Source organism: Sciurus vulgaris (genome assembly GCF_902686455.1).
Source record: "Sciurus vulgaris genome assembly, chromosome: 6".
Classification (NCBI taxonomy): Eukaryota; Metazoa; Chordata; class Mammalia; order Rodentia; family Sciuridae; genus Sciurus; species Sciurus vulgaris.
Window position 1 is genome coordinate 3,475,774 of NC_136466.1, and position 9,902 is coordinate 3,485,675.

Below are 9,902 nucleotides of genomic sequence, written 5' to 3' on the forward strand. Positions count from 1 at the left end.
AGAATTATTGTGTTGTGGTCTATTTGATTCCTGGAATTGAGAAGGATTTCTTTGTTGTACATGGATGCACTGTTGTTTGGGGCATAAATATTTATGATCACTATGTCTTCCTGATTTATGGTTCCCTTAAGCAGTATGAAATGTCCTTCTTTATCCCTTCTGACTAACTTTTGCTTGAAGTCCACTTCATCTGAAATAAGGATGGAAGCCCACACTTTTTTACTGAGTCCATGTGTGTGGTAGGTTTTTTCCCATCCTTTCACCTTTAGTCTGTGGATGTCTTTTTCTATGAGATGAGTCTCTTGAAGGCAGCATATTGTTGGGTTTTACTTTTTAATCCAATCTGCCAGTCTTTCATTGATGAGTTTAGGCCATTAACGTTCAGGGTTATTATTGAGGTATGATTTATATTCCTGGTCATTTGGTCTTATTTTTGGTTTTTAACTTGACTTGGTTTCTCCTTTGATTGGCTTTTCCCTTAAGTTAGTTCCTCCCTTTGCTGACCTACATTGTTTTTTCACTTCCTCCTCATGGAAGGGAAAGTTTACCTTTGGTTTCTCATTTTTACTTCTCTCCTGTGAACGCTTCACATTTAATTTATGTTGCTCTGCTTAAATAAATATCTCTGAACAGGGCTAGTGCACACCTGTGAAAGTGACCATCAGGACGTCTCCTCTTCTCAGGTTCCTTCCCAGGGGAACATCTGAGCAGTAGAGTCAGCTTCTGCCTGCCCCTATGAAACTAAAAACAGGACAGGAGGGGAAATGAGAATCTTCCCCAAGGTTCAGACTGACTAAAGTATGGAATTACACGTGAACTTAGGAGGAGACTCATGGCTACACAAACTGATTGAATGACTCCTTATACAAACAACAAAGCTTCTAATAAACCCTGTCATAGGATTAAAAATGTGAAGTGGGAACACAGGCTCAAAACCTGATCCTAAGCAAAACTGTATTTGAAAATGCTATTATTCCTATCAATGAATTCTACTGGTAATTTAAGGAAAAAGAAGATACTAAGGCCTAAATCTATAGAAATGGGCATAGGCAGATTGTGATTTATGAAATGATATGAATTATTCACAGAGGGTTGGGCGTCTCCAAGCCTTTTTTATAGACAGGAAGAATAAGTGAATGTGATATTGTTTTTCATACCTATGTTATAATTCCATTATTATCCTACTTCTAGATGGCCATTGTGAAAATAGGATGAAAACTTTGCATACGACTCCATCTTTATCATGTTGGATTTGCTTCTATGAGGAAAATAAAAATTTGTGTGAAAATCAATGTTTTGAGATTGTGGGGATACAACAATGAAAACCTCATTGGGAAGGAACTGTCCTTGGGCATTATATTTAGGGTGATCTCATTGGATACTTGATACCTTCACAGGGCAAGAACAATTCTTTTGGAAGGTGACCCACTTTTAGTACCAGCAGAGAAGCTCTTGTTGCAAAGGTGAGCACACAGCTCCTGGGAGAAGATATGGCTCCTCAGCTGCAGTAGCACCTGTGGGGAGGGAAGAGCAGGAACTGAAGATGTGGAGCAGGCAGTTTACTGAGGATGCAGGTTCAAGCACTCAAGGAACTTCTGAACCACAGAACCAGGTCTGAGATAAACTTGAGTGCTGAGCTAAGGAGGGGGAAGCAGTAATCTGGCTCCTCAGGAGCTGAGACTGATGCACAGTCCTGAGGAATGTCCTGCCAGGAATCAGCAAGGAGGAAGGCTCCAGCTACCTTCCTGGGTTTGACACATGTGGTACTAGAGTTTATATTAAGACCTTATATCTCTCTGCGACTTGCTGAGATGCTACCAGAGAAAACTGGGGCAGGAATTTTTAATTTAGGAAATAAGATCAATTGAATATAGGCTTTGGTGTTGAAGGAAAAATAATTCATCCTAAATATTAATAAAGTCAATTCCTTTAATTCTATTTTTCTGTTTTAATTAATGTTCAGCTATTAGTTTCTACTTTTGTTCTTTTTTCAAGGAAATTAAAGCAGTACATTTTCATGGAGAAATGAAACACAACTACAAATGATTTTATTTTGTTGGGGTTGTTACCCCCAAAACCAACTGGCCTTCTTCTCTTACTCCTGATCATGGTTGTGTTTGTCCTCGCCTCAGTGGGGAACTCAGGAATGACCACCCTCATCCTCTTGGACCCGCGGCTCCACACCCCCATGTACTTTCTCCTCAGCCAGCTCTCCCTCATGGACCTGCTGTACATCTCCTCCACTGTGCCCAAGATGGTGTCCAACTTCCTCTCTGGACAGAAGAGCATCTCCTTCCTGGGCTGTGGTGTGCAAAGCTTCTTCTTCCTGACTATGGCTGGATCAGAAGGCTTAATCCTGGCCTCCATGGCCCATGACCATTCTGTGACCATCTGCCACCCCTCCACTACTCCATCCGCATGAATAAAGTGACATGTGTGACGATGATCCTGGGGTCCTGGACACTGGGCTCCATCAACTCTGTGTGACACACTGTATACATCCTCCATCTTCCTTAATGCAGGTCCAGGGCCATCAATAATTTCTTCTGTGATGTTCCCGCCATGTTGCCTATGGCCTGTGTGGACACCTGGGTCTACGAGTACATGGTATTTGTGAGCACAAGCCTGTTTCTCCTCCTCCATTTCCTTGGCATCACTGCCTCCTATGTACGTGTCCTCTTTGCTTTCTTCCACATGCACTCAAAAGAGGGAAGGAGAAAGGCCTTCACCACGTGCTCCACACATTTGAGTATGGTGACTTTTTACTATGCATCTTTTGTCTACACGTATCTCCGGCCCAGGAGTCTCTGCTCAGCATAGAATAAGAGCCTGGCTGTCTTCTACACCATCCTCACCCCCATGCTCAACCCCATCATCTACAGCCTGAGGAGCAAGGAGGTCCTGAGGGCCATGGGAAGAGTGTGTGGGATGTTCTCCTCCAGGAAGACATGAGCATGGCTGACTCTGCTCCTCTGCATTTTCTTCTATGCAGACTCAACACTCTAGAGCAGAGCTGAACAAGCTAATGGTAGTTATCCACATATGGAATTAAAGATTTTTTATCATACACTTACATAAAATCAACTTAAATATAAATGATCATTTACAATGATCTGTAATGATTAATATATTTATTTAGTTGAAAATATAAAAAAAATGACAAAATGGACAATGTTATTAATTACATATTATTTATAGTATTTTATATCATAACTTTTTGTTCAAATATTATTGTTAATGTAATAATATTTGTACTGATACTAACATGTTTTCATTTCTATGTATTTAGTATGAAGGGATCACTATGCTTGTATACTTTGGTGGCATTCTAAGTTGTCAACTCTTTTGTGTATTTTCGAGTTGTAGAACAGAGCAACTGACAGTATGAGCATTTCAAATGTCCACTACCACATGTGGCTAGTGCCCCAAGTGCAAGACCTCTGCATGCCACCTCCTTCTACATGGTCCCTCCTGATGTCAGGTACTAAGGGGAGGAAGAGCCACTGGGTGCAGTCAAATGGCAGCGGGCAGACTCTAATTTCTTCTTGAGTCAGAGGACCTACTTTAAAGAATTTCACAAAGTCATTTTTTATACCCTTAAAGAAGTTCTCTGTATTTGTTGATACAAAACAGTTATGAGCATGAAAAATCACATTTTCTCTGACCTTTGAAGGAAAGTCAATGTGTAATCAATCAATCACAGAAACAAAAACAGAAAGATGGACCTTTAAAAGAGGCATTTTATATGGAAATGGTTTATAATGCAGGATGCTGTGCACATGTTTGGTAGACTCTGTTATGTCTGGAAAAGAAGGAAAGGTAGAAGGACTCATTAGGAAGAGGGATAATTTGGAGTCATCTGGGAGCAGGCCATCTTGGAAAAGTGAGTCTCACAGCTACATTGTAAAATTCTCTTAAGGCCATGTTTGGTAGTTCCATCAAAACATGCTGAGAACAACAAATATAGTGTTGAAGACAAACTGCTGGGCCGTTTCTGAAGCAGTTGTTTGTGATAGTAATGTTTTCTCCTTCTGGTGTCTCAGGACTGCCTTAGATCAGTATCATAAGATTGCTTTTATTTGTGTGACTGTCAAAATACAAAAGAAGGTATTGGAAGCCAGAGGGACTTCAATGAATCCATTACTGGTATTACAGGGCATGAGACCCCCCAGCACACTAAGTTCTAAGAGATGCATGAGTTCTTCAAGGTCTTGGTGGTTCAGAGTGGACCAGGTTCCTGGTTTCCTCCATTGTCCACTGCCTGGAATGAGCACAGGGTCTACAATCAGCACCTCTGCTTAATTCAGTATATTTCAGGTTCTTTCCAAGGAGAGCAACTGACAAGAACAGCAAAGTTTGTACCTTAACACATTCTAGCTGTGTCAACAAGGTGTCTTAAACTAAGTTTTCGGGAACATAAATCTGCTCTTCATGGCTCCTGAAGCTCGGGATCATGGGTTTGCAGGGTTAGTTCCTGGTGGGGTTGTGTTCTAGTTAAACATGGTGACTTCCTCTGTGCCCTCTGAAAATTTATGTTTACATGCTTATGAGGATTAGCAAGCTGATAGGAACGTGGAAAAGAGAGATGGAAAGAAGAGATGAGCTCCATGCAAAAGCAGGAGGGTGGGCTCAGGCTGGAGAAGGGACCCTTCCTGCGCTGTCACTGGAAACAAGGCTGAGCTGGACCAGGTAGAATAACATGAACACACGTAGTGAGAAGAGATTTGACCCTGTTTTCCTAACAACAACATCTTCCTTTTCCAAGTCAAGTAAGATAAAGGAACATCAAAGGGTGATGAAGCTTGATCAAGGCAGGCATATGCTCCCACATATTGTCACATTCAAAAGGGGCAAAGAGAGATTGGTGTCCATAAATCTGAGCTAAGATCTATCTGCTCAGTTATCACTCTTCTCCAGCCCTGTTTCTTCCTTCCATATGGACTTAACAGGCTGGCAGGCTGGACATGGAGTTAGCTGGGCGGGAGTTGTGCAGGCATATGCAAAGGGAACTACTCTGAACAAGGGGGAGAGAGAGAACGTGTCCACAAAAGATGAATTGCAATGACAGAGCATCTCTTTATATTTATGACTGATCCCTGAATGAAATTTAAAGCAAGTGGTTTCATTTACTACATTTTGTACTTCATCATACTTCCGTCCCATGGGTAATGTATTTACAAATCCTATCTCATTAAACAATATTCTGCCATCTCTTCCACTGATAGGACACTCCATATCAGAGATAAATACCCCAAATAAAATGAAACATGCACTTCCAAGGTTTACAAATCCGAGTTTTATATGATAATAAGAGATCCTCATGTCCATTGATTCCCGCCCCTGCAAAAGACACTTGGCCATCTTGGTAGCCTTCTCTCTTCTTTGATTAGTCTTATGAGATTTTCCAAACTTAGTTTCCCAAATAAGAGGTGAACAGGTAGTCTAGATTGTCTCTAAGTCCAAATCCTAATGTGACCCCAGGACCTGTGAGTCAACTTTTCACTTTGGCAGAATCAGGGTATTTGGTCATAGCATAATTTAGTTTGGTCACATCTGCCAGTTTTCCTCTGGGAACTGACAAGACAGTGGAAGGTATTATTCCTTCTTCTAATATTGCTGTCTTAATATCGGCTGAGCACCCATAATTGATTCATGTTCTCTAACTTACGCAGAGAGGGGAATTCTGAAATCATCACCTAGCCTCATTCAGTTCTCCAATCACTTAATCACTTTCTGGCATAAGTGTCTGCATCCCTCCAGAGATTAACTCTGGGTACAAAGACAGTGGTGCAATGTTTAAATGGTTGGTTTATTTTTCCTAAGCTAGAGTAGAGTTGTTTTCCAAGTCAGCAATGTGAGGTAAATGACCATGGATCCTCTGCCTATGGGCTTGGACATTGGGAATCAATTAGAGGATAAAGAATGGCATTTGAGAGTTGACAGAAGAAGATTCCACAATCTGATGCATCATCTCTTCCCATCCCCTTTCTCCCACCCGAGGAAGTAAGTGTGACATGTCTAACTGTTTCTCTTGAACAAAGGAATAGTGAAGGAAGGTGTGTGAGCACACCCTACCACCTGCAGGAGGTGAAGAGCTCTGTGATTCAGCATAGAGATGATGGCAGAGGAGGCAGCAGTGAGCACTGATGTGTCCTGAGGATTCCTTCCTGGTGCCTTTGCTTCTCAGATCAGGAGAGCTTGGAGAGATCCAGGCTGAGTTGCCCCGCCTGGCAGAGTGTGAGCATGTCTTAGGGCTTAAACCTTTTAAAGAATTCAATAAACTTTCAGGAGGCAATCTTGTAGTTATAAAACTACATCGTCCAAAATAAAATCTTAAGAACTTTAGACAAGGTGATTCAAAACGAAGATATTGAACTGAGTTGACCTGGGTTAGATTTCACAAAGGGCGATATTTGGGAGACGTGGTTTTCCTATCATAAGGAAATACTTAATATTTCTGAAGAAAGTGGGCAGCTCTATAACCAACCAGAAAAGTATGAGGAAACAAATGTAAACTGAGACGAAGTAAACCTGTTAAAATTCCGTGTGTTGCTATCTGTAGTGATGTGACTTTGAGATCATGAATTTCTCTGGACCTGATATCGTCAATATTAACGTGTGGGAGGAAGGGAAGAGGTGGACACACAGTCAGGCTCCTGTATATGCTAGACACACACAGTTCATCCAATTCCATCTTCCTACTTCATATGAGGTTTTTGGGATTGAGTGAGCTGGAGATGAGTTCAAGAATTTCCTTACTGGTCTTGGGCTGATCATCTATAATACTTATAGAGTGTGCATTACATGTAACTTTAAAATGGAGAACTCAGATTTCTACACGTGCTGCACTTACGTGTTTTAGGCTCTAACCAGTAAATGTTTCTTCATTCTGTGCTTGAGCAACATGCCTTGGCAGAAGATCAGAGAAGATAATTAACTTTAAACCCACATTTTAGCCTCAGGAAAAATATTCTGCGAGAAATAATGTAGCTAAGAGCATGTGTATTACAGAATTCTTGGGCATGAAATGAAGTCTGATGCCTAATAAAGTAAGTCATGGTCATCAGGGATTTTGACCCTCATGTCTAATTCCAGTGATCAAGATCCTAGATGCTTAGACTTATAGATGTACCAAGACCTGAGCTATTTCTATCCATTTTCTGACAACACGAAAGTTTCAATTTAGGAAAAATAATTGTTATTGTAGTAACTACCATCAAAGTTTTGAATAATATTCTGAATTCTAATTGTACAGCAGTAAATCTAAATGTAAAGAGCGATCTCCCTTCAAAATGACTGGCCCAGGTGGGCATAAACTTTCAGCACACTATGTATTCATTGCTTGGCAGTGTCAGGGATGTTGGTACCTTGCTTCTTAAATTAAACCTGGACTAAGCGAGGTTGGAGAAAGTACACAAGAGGATCTCGGGCATACTTCATACAGTCTGTATGCTAAAGGCTGATTCATAAAATTAGTCTCATTATATTGATTTGTTCTATATTACTAATTAATTTTGGGCAGTAATATTTGGTTCAATGAGCAGATTTGCTGAGACTCCTATGCAGTAGCCCACGTGTCAGAGGGTACAGACAGAGGATTCAGTGGGTCACCCCTGTCCCTGAGCAGCACCCAGCTCTGCTGATGTGCCAAGTCTTCAGGGGTCGTAGCAAACTTGGCTTCCTCTACTAAATTCAGCGCAATCCCACTGTGCTTACTACCCACAGCCCAGGCTCTGTGGGGCTCCTCTTCTTCTCACTTCTGCTCAACCAGAGCCCCCTGTGTGAGCTCCGGGGTCCTGACCCATGCCACACGTACTGGCTCTCACCTGGTCCAGAACAGGCTCCAAGTCCTCTTTCCTCCCACACTCCTGCCCTGAAGCCTGGAGCTTGCAGAGCACTCTGTCTCTGTGCTGTGCTGAGGACAGGCAGGCTCCTCCAGGGCTGGTCCTGCTGCTCAGTCTGTGCACAGTGTTCCAGAGCCTGAGGCTCCCACAGCACCTCCTGGAGTGGCTCTCAGTGCCCTGCCCAGCTGTCCATCTGTCCTTCTCCCTGCTCTCCTGTGCCAGCTCTTACTGATGTCCACACACCTCACAGCACATGTGTGAGCTGCTGCTCTGTGGTCCTGTCACCCACTAAACATGAACTCCAGATTGTGGAACCTCATGTGCTTTAACCACTGAAGCAAGTCCATAGCCAGGAAGAATGCCATCAATCATTCCATAATGTGAAGGACCAAGTGTGTCACCATGCTGGGGAACTTGTGTTCATCTGCTCTGTGAGGTCATGAGTTTGGTTTGTAAAAGTTTTTGTTAGAAGAATTGGAGCCTGTGATCCCGTCTCTGCTTCTGGGCTGTGGTTCTGGGTTCCTGTTGGGTCCTGACCACACATATTTAACTCTGAGTGTTTGTCCATTACACAGCTATCCAAATACTTTCCAGTTTTATAATACACTCTCATTCACACTTTTATTTATTTTCACTGGTATTTTATGAATTGACAATTTATCTTAAATTAATAAATGTGAATATTGACACAAATTTTTAGTAATTTTTCTTTCCTTTGGAAAATCGATAGTGGAAGGTGATAATGCAAATTAATATTGGGGTTGGGATGTGTCATCAGTAATTCTTTAAGGTAGGAAAGCACAAACATAAAAAGTGGAAAATCTCATACCAACTCTAGAAAAATAAAGAAGTTAAAACACATACACTGGAAATAAAAATCATGATTTCTGCATATTTGTGAGAATGAATGATAGGAAATAAATATCAGGACAGGAATGACACAAAGGGAAAAGACAGTTTATAAAGGGTTAGATTCCTGGTACAAATTCTCAACTAAGGGCATGGGCACAAAAATCCACAACAGAATTTTTGGAAGTGAATTTTACTCATGTTTACTAAATTGGATTTTACTCTTAATGATCAAAACCTATTTTTTCTTTCATTTTCCTTGAATGATTAACTCTGAAGATGACAATGACAACATGGAAGGTGTAAATCAACAAGGCTCCACTGCTCACATTCTTCCTAGTGGAACAGCTCAGCATGTGGTGCACCATCCTGCCTGAAATGTACAAAATCTAAACTACAGGACAGGGAGATAAAATGAACAGCCTAAGATCCATGTGCTCTTACCTACTCTGAAATATGGAATTAGGCACGAGGACACCAAGACTGCCACAAACTGAGTTGATGAACTGTCGTGTGCCGAGTAAAGCATTTTCCAGATGATTACTAAATGATTAAAAATAGGAAGTAGACAGGATCATGGTATGACAGCCCGCATAAATCAATTTGAAACTGTTATTCTTTACATCAATGAATTACATTTTTAGTATTTGTAAAAGGAAGATATGAATGCTTAAACTTACAGAATTTTGTCTTCTGATTAAATTATAGTAAATGATGTAAGAATGGCTAACTAAGTTGGGGCATGTAAAGATTTCTATGGAAACAAGATTGAGTGTGTGTGTGTGTCCCCTCATGTACACCAATGCTACGTTTCCAATACCATGCTAGTTCTATCTGCTGATCTGAGGAACAGGATGAAAACTATGGTGAACATTATTTGATCTGGCACTTTGCTTATATGTTATTTTCTTACAGGAAAAAATTGAAATATGCATGGATTTCTGTGTTGGATTTTGAATTGGTAGGACATCAGAAAATGGAAATCTCTTTACGGAATAGAGACTATCCAAATTCCAAAAAACATATTATAATTTGGGTGTATTTTAATGGACATATGACACATTTACATTCAAGAGCAATGTTTTGAATGGAGACACACTTTTAGAATGAGCTGAGAAATTTCTGTCTAGTAGCTCCTGGGAGAAGACCTGGTTCCTCAGCTCAGGTAGTGCCTGTGGGAACAGAACAGTAGGAACTCAAGATGTGAAA

General features: G+C 41.0%; 1 pseudogene across 1 annotated transcript; it reads left to right on the forward strand.

The window, feature by feature from the left end:
• The first annotated feature begins 2,047 nt into the window (after window positions 1-2,047).
• Window positions 2,048-2,952, forward strand: LOC306663355 (olfactory receptor 2L13-like; annotated as a pseudogene). The gene has a single exon. The product of its transcript is annotated as an olfactory receptor 2L13-like (transcript).
• The last annotated feature ends 6,950 nt before the right edge of the window (window positions 2,953-9,902 follow it).